The 23,911-nt window shown below is 40.9% G+C and overlaps 8 non-coding genes and 2 pseudogenes across 8 annotated transcripts; all 10 read right to left on the bottom strand.

The window, feature by feature from the left end:
- Positions 1 to 506: 506 nt before the first annotated feature.
- Positions 507 to 583, bottom strand: LOC130883188 (small nucleolar RNA SNORD113/SNORD114 family; annotated as a pseudogene).
- Positions 584 to 1,262: 679 nt separating this feature from the next.
- On the bottom strand, positions 1,263 to 1,337 carry LOC130883192 (small nucleolar RNA SNORD113/SNORD114 family). The gene has a single exon (XR_009057901.1). It is a non-coding gene; the product is annotated as a small nucleolar RNA SNORD113/SNORD114 family (small nucleolar RNA).
- A 621-nt stretch (positions 1,338 to 1,958) lies between these two features.
- LOC130883178 (small nucleolar RNA SNORD113/SNORD114 family) lies at positions 1,959 to 2,033 on the bottom strand. The gene has a single exon (XR_009057890.1). It is a non-coding gene; the product is annotated as a small nucleolar RNA SNORD113/SNORD114 family (small nucleolar RNA).
- A 679-nt stretch (positions 2,034 to 2,712) lies between these two features.
- Positions 2,713 to 2,787, bottom strand: LOC130883200 (small nucleolar RNA SNORD113/SNORD114 family). The gene has a single exon (XR_009057905.1). It is a non-coding gene; the product is annotated as a small nucleolar RNA SNORD113/SNORD114 family (small nucleolar RNA).
- Positions 2,788 to 3,413: 626 nt separating this feature from the next.
- LOC130883180 (small nucleolar RNA SNORD113/SNORD114 family) lies at positions 3,414 to 3,488 on the bottom strand. Its single transcript, XR_009057892.1, has one exon. It is a non-coding gene; the product is annotated as a small nucleolar RNA SNORD113/SNORD114 family (small nucleolar RNA).
- Positions 3,489 to 4,164: 676 nt separating this feature from the next.
- On the bottom strand, positions 4,165 to 4,239 carry LOC130883204 (small nucleolar RNA SNORD113/SNORD114 family). The gene has a single exon (XR_009057908.1). It is a non-coding gene; the product is annotated as a small nucleolar RNA SNORD113/SNORD114 family (small nucleolar RNA).
- A 627-nt stretch (positions 4,240 to 4,866) lies between these two features.
- Positions 4,867 to 4,943, bottom strand: LOC130883197 (small nucleolar RNA SNORD113/SNORD114 family; annotated as a pseudogene).
- A 729-nt stretch (positions 4,944 to 5,672) lies between these two features.
- LOC130883194 (small nucleolar RNA SNORD113/SNORD114 family) lies at positions 5,673 to 5,747 on the bottom strand. The gene has a single exon (XR_009057903.1). It is a non-coding gene; the product is annotated as a small nucleolar RNA SNORD113/SNORD114 family (small nucleolar RNA).
- Positions 5,748 to 13,334: 7,587 nt separating this feature from the next.
- On the bottom strand, positions 13,335 to 13,409 carry LOC130883186 (small nucleolar RNA SNORD113/SNORD114 family). Its single transcript, XR_009057898.1, has one exon. It is a non-coding gene; the product is annotated as a small nucleolar RNA SNORD113/SNORD114 family (small nucleolar RNA).
- A 3,486-nt stretch (positions 13,410 to 16,895) lies between these two features.
- On the bottom strand, positions 16,896 to 16,966 carry LOC130883219 (small nucleolar RNA SNORD113/SNORD114 family). Its single transcript, XR_009057917.1, has one exon. It is a non-coding gene; the product is annotated as a small nucleolar RNA SNORD113/SNORD114 family (small nucleolar RNA).
- Between the last annotated feature and the right edge of the window lie 6,945 nt (positions 16,967 to 23,911).

Here is a 23,911-nt window from a genome sequence, read left to right on the forward strand (position 1 = left end):
GCAGTGAGTTCACTGCTATTTTCCGTACCCTGCATGCAAAAAAAGGCTTTTAATGTGACCGTTCCTACCTGTCATTAGGTGTCAACAGGAGGATCAATGCTGTTGTTGTCAGCAACCATGGGGCATGTGCTGACATCATGGCATTCCAGGAAATCACGAACATGGCCAACTTCTGCCATAACTTCAGTTGCCTCTCTGGAGGGGACAAGGTAGAAAAGGGAATAGAAATATGTAGACTTTCTCTTCCTGGACCAAAAATGTCTACCTTTCAAGGGGCGTTGCATACAAGCTTTCTCTCTAAGGTATTGGGCTTATCATCCCGCATATTAAAGTAGATGGTCAATCTCAGGCTGACAAAAGTACAAGGCAGACCACAGGCTGCGCAACACTTGAATCTAAGTAGTATTTTCACATAGCTATCCAGCCCACAAATCACAGTCCACAAGGGACGGGCATGTGCCTATGGGCCTCCATCCACAACTTAGCATGTTAACACGGGCATTGCAAATGACCTCAGATTTCTGGATACTTGGCGTTCATCAAGAGTATCACTCAAACGCCACCAGATCTCATCATCGGTCGTGGATGGGACCCCTCTCTCCCTGGCCTCCTGCAGGGCTGGATTTCCTAGGTGCTCTGTTGAATGCAGTGATCACATAATGGGATACATTACTTTCTGGACTCTGTTAATGTAAAATCACCTAAAGTCAATGCACACACCTCTAATCTGGTCCCAAATGAAGGTCAGGTGGTTGCCTCTCAGTCTTCAGTGCTCCTGGCTACCACAGGACAACAGTGGTTTGAATGGGTTCCCATCTCTGCATGCTGGCACCATCAGACATGTTGGCCTGTCTAAAGGGTACAGAACAAAGGATCGAGAGACCATGATGAGAATGTCGGCCATTATTCAATGTCCTCTTCTTTACCTAGGTTGCAGCTCTTTGGTCTATTCATAGGTGCACTAATTTCTTGCCATTTCCAAGAAAAAATGACTGGTACTTCTCCAAGTAAAGCTTTCTATCCGGCATTGGACAGCACCTCATATCACTCCTTCCTTTCCCAAGGCTATGGAGACTCTCAGGCGAGATTTTCTCCACTCAGGAACTCATGATACCCCACCCATTTTCTTGCAAACCAGCCTAGCTGCCAGCCATATCCCCTTGGCTAATGGGCTTGAACCTAATTTCCAGGTTGGCCCTGCTCTCTTCTCTGACAAAGAACTCAGGGAGCACCAAAAGCAATCAAAGAGAGATTGCTCTGTTCCTGACCTCAGATATCTGTTCACATGGCTGTCATCGAGAAACACTCAGACGCCACCAGATCTCATCATCGGTCCCTGGTTGGCCGCTCTGTCTGGAGCCATTGGGATTGGCTCACACACTGCTCAGTGTGGCAGCTCGGGAGGCCACGCTAGAGGAAGGTACACTGCACTGGGAGACCTCACTACCTGCCATTACAGCCTACAGTGAGTTTACTGCTATTTTCTGTACCCTGCCTGCCATAAGGCTCTTGATGTGACCATTCCTACCTGTCATCAGGTGCCAACGAGAGGATCAATGAAGCTGCTATCAGTCACCAGGGGCTTCTTCACTGATACCATGGCATCCTGGGATATCACCATCATTGCCAACTTCTGCCATCACTTCGGCTGCCTCTCTGTAGGAAACAAGACAGAGAAGGGAATAGAAATATTTAGACTTTTTCTTCCCAGAGACTCACAATATCTACCTTTCAAGGGTGGTTGCAAACAATCTTTCTCTCTAAGGAATTGGGCTTATGATTGGGAATAATAAAGTAGATGGTCCACTTCAGGATGAAAAAAATACAAGGCAGACCACAGGCTGCGCGGCTTTTGATTCTAAGTAGTATTTGCATATAACTATCCAGCCCACAATCCACAGGTCCACAAGGGACGGACATGTTCCTATGGGCCTCCATCCACAGCTTAGCACATCAGGATGGACCTCAGATTTCTGGATACTTGGCGTTCATCGAGTATCACTCAAACGCCACCAGATCTCATCATCGGTCGTTGATGGGACCCCTCTCTCCCTGACCAACTGTAGGGCTGGATTTCATAGATGCTCTGAGGAACACAGTGATCACAAAATGATATACATTACTTTGTGGGCACTGTTAATGTAAAAAGACCTAAAGTCAATGCACACACCTGTAATCTGGTCACAAATGAATGTCTGATGGTTGCCTCTCAGTCTTCAGGGCTCTGGGCTCACACAGGGACCATCCTTGTTTGAATGGTTTCCCATCACGCCATGCTGGCACCTAGACATGTTGGCTTTTCTGAAGGGTAGAGAACACATGATCGAGAAATCATGATGAGAATGTGGACCATTATTCAATGTCCTTTTCTATACCTAAGGTGCACCTCTTTGATGTCTTCGCGGGGACACTAATTTCTTGCATTATCTCGAGATAATGGCTGGCATTTTTCCAAGTAAAGCATGTTATTCTGTATTGGGACAGCACCCCGTACCACTGCTTTGTTGCACGAGGCCTGTGGGAACACCTAATAATGATTTTCTCCACCCAGGAACCCATAATGTCTTGCTCATTTTCTTGCAAACCAGCCTAGCTGCCAGCCATATCCCTTGGCTAATGGGCTTAGACCTGATTCCAGATTAGCCCTGCTCTTTCCTCTTGAACAAGTAACTCAGGAAGCACCAAAGGCGGTCAAAGAAAGTTTGCTCTGTGCCTGACCTCAGATATCTGTTCACATGGCTGTCATTGAGAAACACTCAGACGCCACCAGATCTCATCATCGGTCCCTGGTTGGCCACTCTGCCAGAGCCATCGGGATTGGCTCACTCACTGCTCAGTGTGGCAGCTCGGGAGGCCACACTAGAGGAACCTACTCTGCACTGGGAGACCTCAATACCTGCCCTTAATCCTGCAGTGAGTTCACTGCTATTTTCTGTGCCCTGCCTGCCATAAGGCTCTTAACGTGACCATTCCTACCTGTCATCAGGTACCAACAGGAGGATCAATGCTGTTGCTGTCAGCCCCCATGGGGAATGTACTGACACCATGGCATCCCAGGAAATCACGAACATGGCCAACTTCTGCTGTCACTTCGGTTGCATCTCTGGAAGGGACAAGGTAGAGAAGGGAATAGAAATATTGAGACTTTCTCTTCTTGGACTCCAAATATCTACCTTTCAAGGGCAGTTGCATACAAGCTTTCTCTCTAAGGTATTGGGCTCATCATCCCGCATATTAAAGTAGATGGTCAATCTCAGGCTGACAAAAGTACAAGGCAGACCACAGGCTGCACTGCTCTTGAATCTAAGTAGTATTTTCACATAGCTATCCAGCCCACAAATCACAGTCCACAAGGGACGGTCAAGAGCCTATGGCCTCCATCCACAGCTTAGGACATTAAAGCTGGCATCGGGATTGACCTCAGATTTCTGGATACTAGGTGTTCATCGAGTATCACCCAAATGCCACCAGATCTCATCATCAGTCGTGGATGGGGCCCCTCTCTCCCTGACCTCCTGCAGGGCTGGATTTTTGGGTGCTCTCTTGAATGCAGTGAACACATAATGGGATATATATTACTTTCTGGACTCTGTTAATGTACAATCACCTAAAGTCAATACACAGACCTCTTATCTGGTCCCAAATGAAGGTCAGATGGTCGCCTCTCAGTCTTCAGTGCTCCTGGCTACCACAGGACAACAGTGGTTTGAATGGGTTCCCATCTCAGCATGGCACCATCGGACATGTTGACCTGTCTAAAGGGTACAGAGCAAAGGATCGAGAGACCATGATGAGAATGTCAGCCATTATTCAATGTCCTCTTCTTTACCTAGGTTGCAGCTCTTTGGTCTATTCATAGGTGCACTAATTTCTTGCCATTTCCAAGAAGATATGACTGGCACTTGTCCAAGTAAAGCTTTCTATCCAGAATTGGACAGCACCTCGTATCACTCCTTCCTTTCCCAAGGCTATGGAGACTCTCAGGCGAGATTTTCTCCACTCAGGAACCCATATAGCCCCACCCATTTTCTTGCAAACCAGCCCAGCTGCCAGCCATATCTCCTTGGCTAATGTGCTTGGACCTAATTCCAGATTGGCCCTGCTCTCTTCTCTGACAAAGAACTCAGGGAGCACCAAAAGCGATCAAAGAGAGATTGCTCTGTGCCTGACCTCAGATATCTGTTCACATGGCTGTCATCGAGACACACTCAGACGCCACCAGATCTCATCATCGGTCCCTGGTTGGCAGCTCTGTCTGGAGCCAGAGGGATTGGCTCACTCACTGCTTAGTGTGGCAGCTCAGGAGGCCACATAGGAGGAACCTACTTTGCACTGGGAGACCTCACCACCTGCCCTTACAGCCCACAGTGAGTTCACTGCTATTTTCTGTGCCCTGCCTTCCATAAGACTCTTAACGTGACCATTCCTACCTGTCATCAGGTGCCAACAGGAGGATCAATGTTGTTGTCAGCCACCATAGGCTGTGAAATGACACCATGGCATTCCGGGATATCATCATCATGACCAACTTCTGCTATCACTTCGGTTGCCTCTCTGGAGTAGACAAGGCAAAAAGGGAATAGAAATATTTAGACATTCTCTTCCCAGAGATTCATAGTTGCTACCTTTCAAGGGGGGTTGCATACAAGCTTTCTCTATAAGGAATTGGACTTACTATTGAGAATGTTAAAATAGATGGTCAACCTCAGGCTGACAAAACTACAGGGCAGACCACAGGCTGCACGACTCTTGATTCTAACTAGTATTTTCGCACTGCTATCCAGCCCACAATCAACTGTCCGCAAGGGACAGGCATGTGCCTATGGGCCTGCATCCACAGTTTATCACGTTAAAGCGGGCATTGTGATTGACCTCAGATTTCTGGATACTTGGCGTTCATCGAGAGTATCACTCCAACGCCACCAGATCTCATCATCGGTCGTGGATGGGCCCCCTCTCTCCCTGACCTCCTACAGGGCTGGATTTCTTAGGTGCTTTTTGAAACACAGTGATCACAGAATTGGATGCATTTCTGTTGGTTTTTCTCAACAGGTTCCCATCAAAGCCTGTCTTAGCCAATACTTTCTGGACTCTATAATTATAAAACTTATTAATGCAACTGCACATACCTCTATTCTTGACCCAATGATCCTCAGAAGGTTTCTTCTCATTCTTCAAGGCACTAGGCTCTCACAGTACCACATTGGTTTGAGTGGAGTCTCAATCTCAGCATTCTGGTACCATCAGTCGGGTCAGCCTTTCTGAAGGGTACAGAGCAGAGGATGGAGAGACCATGATGAGAATGTTGGTCATTAGTCAATGCCCTCTTGTTTTCCCAGGCTGCATCTCTCAGGTCTTTTCACAGAGAATACTGATTTCTGGTCATTTTCTAGGGAAAATGACTAGTACTCTTCCAAGTAGAGTGTCCTGTCCTGCATCAAGACAGCACCTCATCTCCTGACCTTTCACAAGGCCTGTGGAGACACATGGCCATGATTTTCTTCACTCAGGAACTTTTCCTTTCCCGAGAACTTTGTTCTAATCTTGCCCATCACCCAGCCATTTTCCCTTGTCAACTACCTATTAACTGATTCCAGTTCTGGTCCTGTTCTTTCCTCCCAGACCAATAACTATGGTAAAAGGAAAGCTGGGCCAAGGTAGACTGCTCTGTGTCTGACCTCAGATATCTGTTCACATGGCTGTCATTGAGAAACACTCAGACGCCACCAGATCTCATCATCGGTCCCTGATTGGCCACTCTGTCTGGAGCCAGTGGGATTGGCTCACTTACTACTCAGTGTGGCAGCTCTGGAGGCCACACTAGAGGAAGCTACTCTGCACTGAGAGACCTCACCACCTGCCCTTACAGCCCGCAGTGAGTTCACTGCTGTTTTCTCTACCCTTCCTCACCATGAAGCTTTGAAGAGGACTCTCCTTACCTCCTCTTAGGTTTTGCAGGGGAGGACCAATGCTGCGGTTGTCAGCTACCATGGGCTCTAGACTGATGTCTCTTTTTCCTTGTATTCTTAACATACTTGTAGTCTGTCTGCCATTTTAACATATCTGTGTAGTAGAAGTTATAGAATCCAATTTAAATATTGAAACTTTTCTTCTTAAATCCCCTCCTCATTCTTATTTTAATTTGTTGATTGTCAGGTTTTCTTTTGCCTGTCCTGTAGACCAGAATTTCCTTAAACTGAGACTGAGGTAAATTCATGGCTAATCACTTTCTTCACTACCCATCTCCTGTGGAAAATCTGCTTTTCCACTTTTCCACTCTTTATGTACTTTGGTAATATTATTTTAGCTACCTCCTTCCATTCAGTTAATTCAATTTTGTCTACCTGTCTCATTAACTTTAGATCATGCCTGAACCAAAGATTAACAAGTGTTGGGTTTTCTGCATAGCTGTCTCTATTGCTTGACACTGTAGGCTGCCATATTCTCTGGGTTTTTATTTCTATCTCCCATTTATTCATAAATCATCAATCAAATGCCATCATAATATATCAATACTTTCATAGTTGGTCCCTTCTCCTTCACATCTACATTGAATTATTGATTATTTCTACAATAAACTCATATAGTACCAAAATATTAAAAGGCAAGTCCATTAACCTCCAACCTGTAGAGACTTAATGCATCAGAGATGCCATCTTTTCTATATTGTAGTTTGCCTTTACAGACAACATATTTCCCTTCTACCAGTATCACAGTAAGAGTGACTTGACAGGAAACCTGTAATTCCATGACACTTACACAGATGGTAAGCTCCACCAAGAGAAGCCTGCTGCTCTTGTCTACCCTCAGCTTTGCCCAGCACTGTCGCTCTAGGCTACTGTGCATGGACAAGCCTGTGAGTCATTTGAAAGCATTTCTTAGGGTGTTTAGACCACATTAATGCACCCCTCCATTTCTCTTTGATGTTTTCTTACAATGAAGTATTTACGCATTATATCATTATTTAGAAATTATTTATATTATCCTTTACAAAATGACCTACTTCCAACTAAGCAAGAAGATAGACATTATCTATAATTTTCTCTATCCCATCTTTACACAAAATAATGATTCACATGACCCTTGCTACTTTTTGAAATATGTTGGTATACTGTAGGGTGTTTTTGTCTTGTTCCTTATGTTTATAATTAGAGTAATCTTCCCTCTTTTCTCTTTTTCTATGCTTTTCTATTTTTATTGTTTGACTGATATTCAAGACACAATGAATTAAATTAAAACATGAAATAGGTGAACATGGAGTGCACACCTGCCGCCAGATGGACCTCTGAGACTGATTCATGAGTATCATCCTGGACTCGTACCAACTCATTTAATGTTGACTATTTATTTAATACTTTATTCATTAATTACAATGGAAATCCCTATTATCTTTCCCGAACACTGAAAGAGGATAGAACCTCCTCCTGTGCAAAGAAACAGCTCACACTAATTTTCCTTCTGTGATGAGCATTGGTCTTACAGGCACATCCAATTCAATGCTCTAATTCATGACAATTTAATTTGTTTCATCAATCACAATTGACCTAATGAAATCATATTTCACGTAATTGTTTATATACTTATTTATCTGTGTTGGGAACGAGAGCCGTGGAAACAGCAGGAGATCTTTAGGGTTCTAAGTATCCAGCTAAGGACATCAGGCTTTTGTGCTGAGGCATCTCACTGCCCCATACCCGTCACTGCTAAACAGGGCAGTAAACAGCCTTCACAGACCACCTAAATCATGTCAATACGACCAGCTAGCATTTGCATTGGCTCTACGCTCTAACACAGGCGACTGGTCAGCTGGTGACCATGGAAGATGGCGTGATCCCCATAGAAATGCCCACTCTAGGGAGCGCAACAGAAAGAGGAAGAGAGGCAGAAATGGGAAACATCCTTGCCTAACTTTGATTATTCACTTTTCTGTGTGTGGCATCTCTGATCGCCAGACACCTAGGCCTGTCATCTGACACGCAGATGCTGACAGTTGTCATCCCTCAGGCCACTTAGAGTCCACCCTACTGATTCCTGTTTATCTTATTTTTTTAAATTAGATAAACATAAAATTTTTGAGCTTTGTATCAATTATTATTTAACTGTAAATCTATAGGTTTTAGAATGCAAATTATACCCGTGCATATGGTGCATAATAATAACAACAGTGTAGCTAACTGTTTTGTTTTGTCCAAAACTTTTTTTTTTTAAATTTGAGTCCAGCGTGTAAGAAGCACACATATTATTGTAGATTAGTTTGTTATTTGCTGCGTAAGTTTGACTTGTGTGGGCTAAAGACAACGTGACAGGTGTATGGGAACTATAATCATCATTAACACACTAGTTTTCCTAAATCTTTTCTAAAAGGTCTAGATTCAAATGCTGCCACCCCGAGTATAGCTGTGATACAGACCCAGAATAATGCCCGTGTTAATATAAATCTTAACATCGTATTTGTATTTTGTACATGCACTACTCAGGTAAGGTTCATCTAGAACCCCGATTACACTAGTAACAAAAGAAGGTGGAGCGAAACGTTCTGCCCTTCAAACATGCAGTGGGGTCTCCCACATAGTCCATGCAAACTGAGATAAGAACAAAGAATTAACCCCCCAACACACACACGTCACATTCCTAGCTCCTACTGGCAATATAACACAGGCCACGTAAGTTTAAAAATACCCGGTTCTGTGGAAGGGAACCACCGGGAACAGAGCACACTTAGATATCTTGTCCTTTGCCTCTTCAGTACACTTTATGTTTAGAAAGTCATTTAAGCCACCATTCACTGACACTTTAAAGTAGATTTTTGTTGTTCCTTTAAAAAGCTATCAAATCGCCACACATCTAGAGCATGATCACTCTGCTACAGTTTCCATGGGAAACACCCCCTTGGTTCATGTGTTTGAACACTCGGTGTCCAGTTGGAGGTGCTGTCATGAGGTGACACCGGGGAAACTGAGGTCCGCTTTGACGGTTTCTCAGTCAAATTAAGAATGGAAGAACCAGGATGATTTTATCAGAGAAAAAAATAACCACAAAACCCCTCAAGACAAGCTGTAAACTTCAGCAGCTGCTGGAGGCAGAGAGGGAGAAGGCCAGCTCTGTGCCCATCAGCTGCTATGGCAGTCAAATTCATGAGAGACCAGTGGCCACATGATAAGGAGGAAGACTTTAGAGAAGGGAGCTCAAAATCATCATCCATCCCGGACTGGACCTGTTTCCCTCTAGAGCTTCTACTTTGTCTTCCGATTTAATCACTAAGTCACTTGTCTTGCAAAGAGCTTTCTAATGTCAGTGTATTTGCTCCAATAATAAATCTGTTTTCTATCTGTGTGACTCTATATGCTACTACATATGAGCTATAGGTATTACATATACATGGTTAGATTTTACACTGTCCATTCATAGAAAGCATAACCTTTAATGTCATCTACATAATAAAAAAATGTAACCACCGTTTACCCTTGTCCCAAGATCTAACCTAGCAATGTGACTAAAGAATGGGGGACTGTGGAATACACAGACAGACATCTCCCTGGGAGTAGCAACTCCTGGGAGCACAGAACGGAACAAGGGATAAAAAGTGACTTTCTCTTCCACAGGTCCTTCCTTGCATTTATCATTTTTGTGGGACCTCAGAGCTTCAGACACACGTCATTCATCATCTGGGACTCATGTACTGGCAGTTATGGTCACTGATGGAGGGACAGGCCAGTTTCTCTTTATTTTTATCTACAGTGTTTGCTTAGTAATCCATTAATCCACCAGTGATGCATCTTGAAGCCAATATATGAAGGATATGCTGTTTGGGATATAATACCCACAGACTTTGGTTATCTAAGGTCAACTTTTCGTTACATCAGTTACTCAGTTAAAATATCCATCCTAGGCCCCAAATGAGTGCGCTGGACCTTCTATCTCCGCATATTTTTAAAACAGAGAGTAAACTGTCCATGAAAAACAAAGCAAGATCTATACTTATTCTTCACCCTGATGTCCGGATACCAGTGAGAAAGCACAACTGAACGCCAGCCATGGAAAATCCCAGCCCCAGCTCAGATGATTCCATCGGGAAGAACACAGAGCGGGCAGATAAACAGAAAAAACAAAAAGCTGGGGACATTCTCTTCACAGACCTTTGGTTTTTAGCTTTGCTTTCAGAATTAACTCATTCACTCATTTAAATTAATGATGCAAGCTTTTACCTTAACAAAAGATGTAGAAACAAATTTAACACAGCCCCACATCCAGACGATAAACAAGGCCTGACGATCTGATGCCCATGACAGCTGAGGACAGAAGCGTAGGAGCTACACCCACTGCCTGTTACTGTTTTCACAACATCTCAAAGTGTCCCTGATGCACTTCAGGTTTATATTTGACTAATACATCAGTAATTGATGGACTTATAGTTCCACTGCTTAATTCTAATGTCATAAGCAACAATTACCAACATAGGCGCCAGCCTTCGGGTCCTTAAAACTCTCTAACTATGTCCAGATGAGTGGTTCTCAAACTTTCCAACGCTGCAACCCTTTGATTCAGTTCCTCACATTGTGGTGTCTCCCAACCATGAAATTATTTTCATTGTTACCTTAGAACTGTAATTTTGCTACTGTTATGAATCATAATGTAAAGAGCTGATATGCACTCCCAAAGGGCTTTGCAACCTACAGAGTGAGAACTACTTTGCGAAGGCATCTCACAGGCATATCAGACATGCAGTCCCTGTGGTAGGGTCATTCAATCCCCGAAGGATTTATGACCCACGGGATGAGCACCGCTGGGCTAGAGGATATCTTCTACCAAGAAAAAGACGATCCTCCATTTTTGTTAGCTATTAGAGTCCAGATATGTTTCATGCACTCTCAACACCCGCTATCATCAATGCTTCATACTTTAACCTATCTTTTATTTGAATTTACTTTATTCTGAGTTATTAAGTAAATCAATAAAACAGTCTTATCCACAAAAAATGAACATGACGTTGGACAGCTTAACATCTGTCTGTGGAATCCTAGCCACTTGAGATTTTATCTTTTGTTAATTGGCCTCAGCGTGGCAGCGATCAATCAGGAACCACAGCAGCCGACATCAATCTCTCATTAGGCTCCAGCTAACTTTTATTTGGATGAGCAGTGTCCCATGCTATCTGTCACATTCCTTTATCTCCTCATCAGCTAATGGCTACTCAAATCTATCCCCTATCGGCACCCAAAGACAGCAGCACAGGGACTATGGGAGAGCAGGTGTCTCTGTCACAAACGCATCATTTCCTTTTCATCCGGACACACAAGGTGGTTGGACTATAAGGCAATTCTATGGGTTTGTTGTTGTTGTTGTTTTTGATTTTTCGTTTTGTTTTTGAAGACTCTCCATGTTGTTTTCTATGATGTTCTAGTAAATTCACATTCCCATCAACAGTGTGCACAGGAGACCCTCTATTTACCCCTTTACTTATCATTGCTAGACTTTCTGGATAACAGCTTCCATACGGGAGTGAGGGGGTCTTGCTGTGGTTCTGATTTGCATTTCTCTGGTGGTTGATTGTGACAAGCATTCTTTCATAGACTGCTTGACTGAGACATACATACTTCTGTCTATTAAAAATTATTTACTGTTTTCTGTTCTTTTGCTATTGAGTTTTAGGCTCCTTATTTACCCTGGATATAAGTTTCATGTTCGGTACTTTCAGCCATAAGGGAGAATGGCATGCTGTAATTTTTAGTGACATGGATGGCAGTGGAGATGATCACATTGAAGAAGATAGGCTCAGCACAGAAAGACAAATACAGTATGGTCTCGTTCTGTGGAACGTGAAAGAGTTCATCTACTGGTGGCTGAGAGTGGAGGGATGGTTACCAGATGGGTTAGTGGGAGAAGAGAATAGAGAAAAGTTGCTGTTATAGTTCAATGACCTTCAGAAACCCCGGGCTGTTATATATTGTGGAGAAAGTCTTGTTCATAGTTTCTTAATATCTCAAAGGAGTAGAAAAGAAAACAGCAGAATTTCAGGATAATAAGGAAATTATTTTGGGGGGATATGGATATGCTTAACCTTCCTGAAAAATTATACTAGGGAAGCATGTATCAGGATGTCACTTTGACCATAACTATCTGTTTGGTTTCAGACAAAATGAGAAAAAACAAAGACAGCATCGAGTTGCTTCATTTTTCTTCTATCCCCCTCCCCCATCTACTGTTAAAACCATCAGGGCATAGTTACCTCATTGTCTACTTCTTCTAAAGAAAATAATTAACATAATGCCATGGCTACTTTTAATCAGTTAAGCAAGGAAAATAAGCGTGGTGACTGTTACTCACTTGGCATCCTCACAGCACAGCAGGGAGCGACAGAGAAGGGCTTCTTGTTCAGCACCTCCATCTGGGGAATACAAAGCAGAGCAGAGAGCTGGACATGGTCTCTCCAGTGACTCATGTTTCTACCATTCTTTAGCATAACCTTCTACGTGCTCACTGCAAATGTATTTATTTTCTCCTTAAAGAACTTCAGATTTATAATTGACATATTGTAATGATTGAAGATTTCTTGTCAACATCATTTTAGTGCAGGATTATAATACACTTGGTCAATTTCTGCTGAAATTGTGTCAAATGAATAAAATTCCAGCACTTAACTGACCTGTATAGCTGAGCTGGGAGTTTGAGGCTAGCCTGGTCCATATAGGGAGACCTCAATAGAAAAAAAACATCTAATACTTATCCTGATTGCATAAATGTATACATTTGCAATTTCTTCATCTCTGTCCATCTGTATACTTGTTTATTCAATCTTCTTTGATGTTTTTATAATAATAAAAAGGCAGACATAAACAAGTGATAGTGGTTACTGTCAAATGAGGTGGCGTTAGACACTGGATGGTTCTCCTTTCTCTAACATTTGCTATCCTTGTGCATTGTTGGATGAACCAAGAGAAATATAGAAACTACACAATGCAAGAAAAATATGAATTAATGTCCCTAACATTCATCTACAGATTGAACCTGTTAACCCCTTTGTTTTGGTTACTGCCTTCATTTCTTACTGTATGGAATAATCCCTAAATACTTCTAATAACCTTATATCATATATGATCTGCTTTGATACCTTTGAGGGTTTTTTTTTAGATTAAAATAAGCTTTCCTAAAATACAGCAAAAAAAGAACATTAACTACTGCTCACAATGAATAGTAGGGATATGAGCAACAAAGAGGGGACTCACATAAGAATCCATCCTCTTAGGGCATCTATCCTGAAAAGTACGTAACAGAACAGAGGATGAAAAATTAACAATCTCCTCCGCCAGTCCTTGCTTATCACTTCATCCATTGTGTTAGACCTCAGAGTTCTAGACACATGCCATTCATCCTCTGCAACTCGTTCACTGATAGCTGTCATCACTGGTCCAGGGAAGGCCCAATATCCCTTCACTTATATTTCTATATTGCTATATTGTGTGCCGACTAATCTATTAAGTCACTAATAATATTCCTTAAAAACCTATGATTGGAAAAATCCAAAACGAACAAAGCTAATGTAATCAGGACTGCTGTCTGGGTACATACACACCTTCAGCTAATTATCCTTAGCTCTTCATACATATGCTAGTCAGGATAATTATTCCTTTGACTCTAAAATGTAAAATGGTTTCAGTTGGTCTTATATGACTACACCGTAAAATCTTAAAAATACAGTGGATTCCCCACTAAATCAAGCACCCAACCCCAAATAGGAATTAGAAACATTACTTACATTTTTCTCCAGGATCCTGAGAGAGATGGACCATGGAGAACGTTACCACGGAGAATCCCATCAGCTCACACAGGACCATGGGGGAGAGTAGGGAAAAGGACACATGATTAAAAAAAAAAAATCTAAGAAAACAAAAATTGAGACTTTCTCCCCATTGGCCCTTAACTTTAATCTTTGGCTTAGTGTGGTGGTTCTCAGCCTTCTGGAAGCTGTCACCCTTTAATACAGCTTTTCATGTTGTAATGACCCCAGCTATAAAATTATTTGCATTGCTACTTTATAACTGAGATTTTGCTACTGTTAGAAACTATAAATATCTGATATGCGACCCCTGTGAAAAGGTCGCAGCCCATAGGATAAGAACCAGCTCTTTAGAGTCATTTGTACAATCATTTACTTAACAGTGTGAGGTTTTTGTCTTTGTTTTCCTCTTAAGAAAAGAGAATTTAAAACTTTTCCATATATTGAGAACACTGGATTCACCATATAGTCTGAACCATCTTAAGCTAAGGAAGGACAAGTAAGGGAGTCAGACATCTAAATCAGGATCTTACTGTTTGCTTAACATATTATAGTGTTCCAAGTCATGTATTTTTATAGTTAAACAATATTTCCTTAATTGAGTGATTGATATTCTCATTCATCTAATTTGACACAAAGGCCAACTTTGGATTTCGCCAAGTCTGACTTGAAGACACCTTCTGATGATACAATGAACTGTATTTCTTTTTCATTTGACTCCAGAGTCTGCACGTGCTTTATTCACCCTACAAGGGTCATTGGACAGTGGCCACCATCACTGGTTCATGTTTGCCTTTTTACTTATAACATTTCTATTTTTATCCTAAGTGATTAATTAAAGTAAATCAATAAACATGATTCATAAGCTCAGAATATGATGTGTGGCGCATCTGACCTGACTGTCTTTCAAAGGGAACCAAAGACCACTGCATATTTTAAATCACACTGTCTGTCCTCTCTCTGATGAGGTTTTTTTTTTCTTTTCAGTTTTCTGCAGTCTTATGACTCTTTAGGTTAATGTGTGTGTGTATTTGTATTATCTATTCTATGAGAATTACATGTATACAATACATTTTGTTCATATTCAACATCCTACTCCCTTTAGGATGACCCCTGTGTCTCTCTCAAGTTTATGGCCTTTTCTTTTTCATATAACATATGGAGTGTAAAACTAATGCTACCTAAATGTGTGTGAGTGTGAATCCAACCACTGAAGAAAATTACTAGGCTATTAAGCCCTTGTCAGATTCTATTGGGACACAAATTAATTTTTAAAAATTGATATTGTGGATGGAGCCAAAGACATTAATGTAAAGAGAAATAATTCAGGCACAGAAGGGCAAGTAGTACATGAACTCATTCATGTTGGGAGTTGAATGGTGGTTAGCAGAGACAGGGCAAGGGATGCTGAGTCACTGTTAGATGGCTTTGGTGCGGGATGCATAGGAAAGTGACCTTAGGTAACAACCATATTGGTTCTCTTTCTCTATTTCATGGTAGTTTGTTGATTAATTCATAGACTTCAGGAAAGTCGGGTTCAACCTACCTCTCGACCCAGCAATACCACTATTGGGAATATACCCAAGAGATGCCCAAACATACAACAAAAGTATATGCTCAACTATGTTCATAGCAGCATTGTTTGTAATAGCCAGAACCTGGAAACAACCTAGATGTCCTTCAATGGAAGAATGGATGAAGAAAGTATGGAATATATATATATTAGAGTACTACTCAGCAGTAAAAAACAATGACTTCTTGAATTTTGCATACAAATGGACGGAAATTGAAAACACTATCCTGAGTGAGGTAAGCCAGACCCAAAAAGAGGAACATGGGATGTACTCACTCATATTTGGTTTCTAACCATAAATAAAGGACATTGAGACTATAATTCGTGATTCTAGAGAAGCTAAATAAGAAGGTGAACCCAAAGAAAAACATATAAGCATCCCCCTGAATATTAACCTTCATCAGGCGATGAAAGAAGAGAGAGACAGAGACCAACATTGGAGCACTGGACTGAAGTCTCACGATCCAAAGGAGGAACAGAAGGAGAGTGAGCACGAGCAAGGAACTCAGGACTGCGAGGGGTGCACCCACACACTGAGGCAATGGGGATGTTCTATCGGGAACTCACCAAGGCCAGCTGGCCGGGGACTGAAAAAGCATGGGACAAAACCGGTCTCGCTGAACATAATGGACAATGAGGACTACTGAGAACTGAAGAACAATGGCAATGGGTTCTTGATCCTATTGCACGTAATGGCTTTGTGGGAGCCCAGGTAGTTTGGATGCTCACCTTAATAGACCTGAATGGAGGTGGGTGGTCCTTGGACCTCCCACAGGGCAGAGAAACCTGCTTGCTCTTTGGGCTGAGGAGGAAGGAAGACTTGATTGGGGGAGGGGGAGGGAATGGGAGGTGGTGGCGGGGAAGAGGCAGAAATCTTTAATAATTAAATAAATTAATTAATAAAAAAAAGAACTGTAAAAAAATATATATATAAATATAGTAAAAATAGACTCTTGAACAGTCACCAAGATGCTTCTATATAATTGCTTCCAGAGCATTCAGAAGGATACAATAAACTAAGCTAGGTGGGTCATGCACAAAGGGTTCAGCGTAATAGAGAAATCCAGTCTACCAAAGGCACATTTCAGCGTCTCTAGTGAACTGCGATTCTTTTGAAAAGTCAGAAGAGTCACAGCATATTATTATGCCTCATTTCAAGCTTCTGACACAGGCATGTAACCATGGAGCTCAAGCCCATGGAAGGACGTGTGCTCTGGTTCTGAGCATCCAGGCTCAGGGCATCAAAGCAAAATAGCTCATTAAAAAGATGGGGTAATCTATTTTAGTTTTGCTTACCATTCTTCCCTCGGTTGGCTATTTAGGAAGTCATTATTTGCAGGCTCTTTATGCTCCTTTCCTTGACCCAGATGTGGACTATTATCTATTAATTATACTGTCTACCTCATCTCTAGCCAAAGAGGACATGAAAGTACAAGTTATTTCTAGCCAGACAACAATGCTTTCAAATGAACAGGATGGAAATAAATGAACACGTAAACTGAAAACAAATACATTCCATCTTACTGATAGAATGATTTCAAATAGAAAATTGACCACGAAGCTGGGCCCAGAGTCCATTGCCTATGAGTCAGAAGGTACCATTGGTCATCAATGATCCAGAATTGAGTCTTCTTTTCAATACTCAGTTCTACTTTTCATATTGATCACTTAGTATAAATAGAAATCCTATGATATTCAACCACTTACAAAGGGTGCTATTATTACTAATCTATAGATGGAAGCTCTCTAACACTGACATATTCATTACATTAATCCATGACCGTTTCCATATTTTCATTACGAATAAAAATTTTCATGAAGTCGCTATTTGTGTGATTGATATGCAGTTGGCCCTATAAACACTTGCTAATGATTCCTCTACCAGCCAAACCAAGGCAAGAAGTCTTCAATTCACACTGGTGCTACTCTTTTTGTTTTTGTAAGAACAATCAAAACTCATGAAGCACAAAACTCCAAAGAACGTGGCCTTTTTTGGGACAGTTGATGTCTGCACAGGAATAGTCCCAGCAAAGCAAACATAGCAGATCCCCGTCTCTGCACTAAAGCAGAGGTTCTCCGATGAATCATTCAGTACCCATGATGAATCCATGCGGTCATCGTCTTGGGTCAGGGTTTCAACTTTTCCTTTCCCTTTACTATATTTATCTGTTAATTTTCTAATTAGTTAACAATAATAAACACCTGCCCTCCAATATAATCAATTTATTGCCGTATCCATTAAAATTGTCCATAGGGAGTCATCTCACTCACAAGGCCAATCATTCAGGAACCAACCACACTGCTGTAAAGTCCACTGAAGAACAGATATTGGATTGATCCCTTAGCAGCTTCTGGCTGAATTTTTCAACAACATAAATGGATTTCTTGAACAATTTGGTGAATGTTTTTTAAAAAAACTACTAATAGGGAAAAAATTTCCCTATTGCCAATTGTCATCTCTGTGCTCTTAGCACCAGGATTTGATAAACATGCTTTAGTTAGCTCAGTGTATTTATTCTGAAGCGCACATGCAATGATGCTAAAAAAAACTATTAAGAGAGGCCAAGTGTAGTAGCAGTTAATCCAGGACTCCGAGGTAAGTGGATCTGGGTCAGGACAAGGCCAGTTTGGTCTGCATATCCAAATTTCAAGACTACATAGCGAAACCCTCTCACTAAACAACAACAACAACAATTTTTTTAAAAGCCACAATTTTCCATTAATGCATGCCTTTCAAATTCCATTTTCTTAGTCGTTTTAGTATTTACTACTTTGTGGTATGGTGGGTTTTTTTTTTTGGTTTTGTTTGTTGTTGCTTTTCTTCAGCATATGAATACTTGAACTCTTATTGGGCCCAAAGAAAGAACTCTGACTATCCCATGACATGACTCAACCCACTTACCCATACCTGTACCCCGACAGGCAGCCTCCCCCAATCCACTTCCTGCTTGGTTAGCTTAGGGACCGAGACACATGAATACCAATCTTGTCTCACTCACCCTGTGCTCTCCTGCAGACACCATTCTCTTCACGTTACACACTTCCATGTTTGTTCTTCAAAATCAAACCTGCGATGCAACAAAGACGGAGAGGATGATCCCTGAATATTACTAAAATCTGTGTGCTCATCCCCACAGAGACAAACATGCAAATCCCCGCTTGCATCAGACCTCGGAAGGTCATAGATGCTTTGGCCATAAAAACATTTGGGAGGCTATGTGCTGCACATCCTGGGTTGTCCTTCCTTGCTCTTCCCTGAATAACCTGCATGTTTTTCCAATTACAGCATGAACCACCATGCTCTCTGACTTGGAGCAGCATTTACATCTCTGTACTCCTGCTTCACAATAAAAAGTACCATATGCATTTATCTCGTAAGGAACATTTAGAGGACAAATCAATTTTTTACAAAAACACACACAGTCAAGACACAAGAGTGAAAAGGGACAAAGGGGAAAGTGAGGGATCAGTGGGATTACAGATGCTAACTGGGGCACGAATGTGATCAAAGCACCTTCTATTCATAGGTGAAAATGCCATAATGGAGCCCACTACTATGTACAGTTAATGTATACTAATCAAAAGTTGGGGGCCGGGCGGTGGTGGCGCACGCCTTTAATCCCAGCACTCGGGAGGCAGAGACAGGCGGATCTCTGTGAGTTCGAGACCAGCCTAGTCTACAAGAGCTAGTTCCAGGACAGGCTCCAAAACCACAGAGAAACCCTGTCTCAAAAAACCAAAAAAAAAAAAAAGTTGGGGATAGAAAACTACTTTTCTGGGGGAGTTGGCCATCAGCAGGTTGCCCACGCTCCAATGGATAACCACACACCTAGGTAGGTGTATCTAGGAAGTACTATTCCGACTCTATAAGTTAAAAAATATAATAATTTAAAAATATTTTAAAGACATGAAAATAATAGAGAGATGTGTGTCTGGGAGCAGATAGGACCAAGATACTGCATATACATATATGACATTTTCAAAGAATAAGAAAAATATATTATTTAAAAAAAAAACATTAAAAGAATTAGTAAACTAGATTTGACCATTTAAACTTTTGTGCTAATATTTAAATAAATTCTGAGTGTTTACTCTCAGTTGTTCAAATAGTCTTGGTTTCCTGCACATTGATTCTATGTATGGTCACATTTTTAACACATACAGTGAGCAAAAATTCGAATGAAGGAAGAGCATTAGCTGGCCTCTTGGCCTCATGCAAGATACAACCCTTGTGCACATTATTAAAAAAAAGTTTTAAAATGTTATAAAAATCTATTTTCTCCATTCTACCATGCTTTTATCCTATGAATGATTCTTTAATGTCTTCTTTTTAACCAAACAGCTGGGAACTCACAATTGACCAGGACAAGGACGTTAGCTATGACATACTCCTGACTGAACTCATGATTTCATTAGGAACTTAGTGGACACTGGCAAGCAAACTCCTCAGATGAAGGCAGGGACCTTGTAGCTCCTTGCACTGGTTTCGGCAACGCCTGTACACTGGGACCATTTCTATCATCCTGACCCAAGGACTATGGGGTACATGGTCAAGAGCAGAACCTAACCATCCCATTTACTATGCAACACCACCGTTTAATTTACTTTAGACACTGTCTCTATGCACCATACATACTATGCTTAGTATGAATCTATCATAAATCTTCAAATGTCTGAGCCACGGATCTCTTAAGGCAGAAATGTGGAACAAATGGGGAGATCTCAAATGGAGCAATGTACAGCTAGGAAAATGAAGGAGAAAACCTAGATCTCTTTTTAAACGGGGCTCTGGTGTAGCACAATGATTAACTCAAAATCCGTGGGATTAAGTACACTCCCACTTGATACATAGCTAGCTTGCTATCTTATCTTTAAATGTTTTTTAATTTGGATATTTGCATAACTTTGTCTAATTTACAAAAGGTCAAAAGCATACAAAATCACAAGTACCTGTGACTGAGACAATGAGCACTCGCACATCTGGATAAGCTGGCTGCTGACGTGGGTCACAGGCTTCTTCTATTTTTATCTACAGACAGCAGTGTTAGAGACATGGAATAACAAACCCTTTTCCGGTAAACAAGCTCATAACGAGGCTGTACTTTAGTAGGCTCATCCATCTATCCTCATTCACAGCACTTGTGTTTATTGATTTACTTATGACACATTAGCACACAGGGACAAGCTAGCAAAGGCCCCAAACAAGTGTCCTGAGTGCTCCTATTGTCTGACAAGAGACTCCTTTCCAATAAAGAGAATAGAAAAGGTTTGTTTTCAATTTTGTTTTGTTTTGTTTTTTTAATTCTGGTTTTTGTTTTGGGTTTTGTAGTATGCTATAAAGTGTCATGGAACCATAATGATTTAGTAGCTGAGTTAAGACTTGATTTCATCCATGACTTCGAGCCATCTGTTTAGATTGTAAATTCTGTGTGTGTTATGGGGTGGGGGCAGGAGTTGAGACAGGGTTTCTCTGTGTAACAGATCTGGCTGTCTTGGAACTTGCTTTGTAGACCAGGCTGGCCTCGAACTCACGGAGATCCGCCTGCCTCTGCCTCCCGAATACTGGGATTTTAAAGGCGTGTGCCACCACGGCTCAGTTAGACTGGTCCATTCTGTTAATATGAATTAATAAATCAGAAAACTGTACCACTCCACTGAAAATAAACAATTAAATTTTTATGTATCATTCACATCAGACCACTGGATCATTATCAAATGATCCCAGGAAGTGGGCCATACTTCCTATTCCTGAAAACCCCACAGCCTCCAGATATACAGGGTAACAGATCCTGTGTGACCGCTAATATACCACTAATTGTAATCATTGGGCCAAAACTTTGAGGTGTCTTTTTTTCCTCATAGAAAAATCTACACTTGTTTACTAATTTATTTTTCAATTCTCTAACACCATTAACCGTCTATGAACCATCACTCATGGGAAGCAAACCTCCACGGTTATCCCTAAAGTTAGCCTATTTATGCCATAGAGTACATCTCTTTTATCAGCATTCACATTATAAAACTAGTTAATCAATAATCAATTCATCAATACAATGGATTTCAGAGCAATCCATAATTTCATTGGCCATCATTGGCCTTCTTTAATTATAGTTGCTACTTACCAAACAGCAGTCACTGGATGTCTCTAACAGACCACCCAAACACATCATTGCCTCTCTTGCTCCTTGATCTCACTCTTGTATAAGAAAGGCCACTGTGCAGCTCGTAGCTTCTCAGAACAGTACAAGGGTCCATCCTGAGAAGTACAGAGCAGAGAAGGCAAAACCAACACTGAAGTGACCTCTCCACCTAAATAAAGCACAGTCAACAGCCTGGATTCTCCTTGTGCACAGACTCACTGTTGTAATTCATACTGAGCCTGTAGCCAGCACCAATCCATCCACGCATTTCCCTTTCCTGATTCACTTTTGCATTTTCATTGAACAAATTATTTGTTCATTGATTCTACTGAAACACATGATTAAAAAAAAAAACCCGAGACCAAGATATGTAAATCCCTCACTTTTTCTTTGAAGTTGGTGAACTCGGTGCTTTGTTCATTATCAGTCAGCATCACATGTCAAACTCTATTGCCCTCTGACCCTAGAATTTATCCTATTTTGTACACAATGAAGTACATAGAATGTTTTAGAACAAGGGTCCCAAATCAAAACAAGACCTTAATTACTCACAGGGGTCTGCCATATGCTCTCCGTTTCAAGACGTTGTTAAACAATCCGTGTGTCCATTGTGAAGAGGGCCAAGCAGAGGTAAAAAAAGAGAACAGTTCTCCATTAGTCTTTCTTTTCAGTCATCTGACAACATATGTAGGTATCCATTAATGTTCAATAATATTTACGCATTTTCTGCCAATACAATAAACAAGCCCACACCCGACACAGACCATTGGCTGTCACTGGGAACTATGCATACCCTCCCCACCTGAAGATATAACACTGTAACCATGGGCCATCCATTCCAATCAGCTTCAGTATTCTTAGTGTGCAGTTAAACAGCACAGTACCATTGCCTCTCATCCCCTCATTAATTCACGAGTTTATTTATTCAACACCTGCTACTTTAAAAGAAGTCTAGAGGAATAGTCACTGGTAGGCTGTCCACACCCCAGTGGATACCCTGATCTAAGGCACAAATGGGTAAATAGTGATTAGATTCAATGAGTTATACTTTAAAAGACTTTGTTTTTAAAAAAGGAAAGGCACGGTATTGGAAGAAGATGTGTTTAGGGGGCATAGATTGAACTGGAGGGAGGGAGTGGGCGGTGGGTAAGACGTAGATGCATTATCTACATGTATGAAATTTTCAAAAGAAAAATTTGTAATGTTATTCTTTTTAAAAAGTATTTTTTATTCATGAGCACTAAGGTGAGAAAAGAGTCCTTGTATTTTCTTGAAAACTGTCAGGCCCAAACATGAATTATTCATCTTTTCTGACTCACATGTGACCGATTCAACAATGGTTCTGGGCCATGATTCTTTCTTCATCGTCATCTACATGTGATTGTTATTTAACTTATTAAATCACTAATAACAATAAAATTGGAGCTATGGATAAAAAGTCAAAAGCAAGGCCCCTAAATGTGCTTATCATTTATAGGACAATCATTAGTTGTCTTAGATTCTTCTTTGACCAATCATTATGCTACATATATTAGTTAATCAATATGATGTTTGATGCCAATGCCACATTTTTTACTAGGGCATTGTTCCCCTGCCTTGAATACATTTAATGCTTTCTTACATGGTACAATAAATGTCTTAAAGCAAGCCTCCTACACCTAGACCAGAACTTCTATTACTCAGCATGCACCACATGCTCCCACACACAGGGAAGAGCCTAGAATTCCAGAACACTAGAAAATACTTAAGCCTATTTGTTCTGGGGTATACAAAGAAAAGCAAACAAAATCACAGTCAGATGCCACAGCAATATCAATCTGCCCTCCACTTGCCCGGACATGCCATTTCTAGTGAGATATGAAAACATTCGCTAGTTCTCTCTAAAGAAAACTGGCACAGTTGAACTTTCATTATTTCTTGTGTCTACCATCCTTAAAGAAATAAGACACATGGATTGTATATATTTCCTATTAAAACTTACTGTTTAATGTATAGTAATATAATGTTTGTGCATATAATTTTACAGTGGCAATTTTTTGGAGTCAAGTCTAAGAATATTACTCTCTCAACTTCCCTAATACCTATCTCTAGAGTCACTAACAGAGATAATAAACTGTATCGATTGTGTAACCAGACCTCAGCATGACAGGCCTAAAACACACATCATTGCAACTCATTAAACCTATATTACCATCATTGGCCTTGGTTGGGACCTCTTTATTCACACTAATTTACATGTGTTTATTAAACAAGTAATTTAATTCAATAGTCCTAATTTTAAAAACTAAGATTCATGAAACCTAAGAGCAATAAATATTCTTCATGCCTTTAGGATTGTCAGCCATTCTCATCTCATGTTCTCTAATTATCATCAATGAATTTATAAGTGTAATATTTCATGCTAATTCCCTCTTTATCATTTCC

Source organism: Chionomys nivalis, chromosome 10 (assembly GCF_950005125.1).
Source record: "Chionomys nivalis chromosome 10, mChiNiv1.1, whole genome shotgun sequence".
Classification (NCBI taxonomy): domain Eukaryota; kingdom Metazoa; phylum Chordata; class Mammalia; order Rodentia; family Cricetidae; genus Chionomys; species Chionomys nivalis.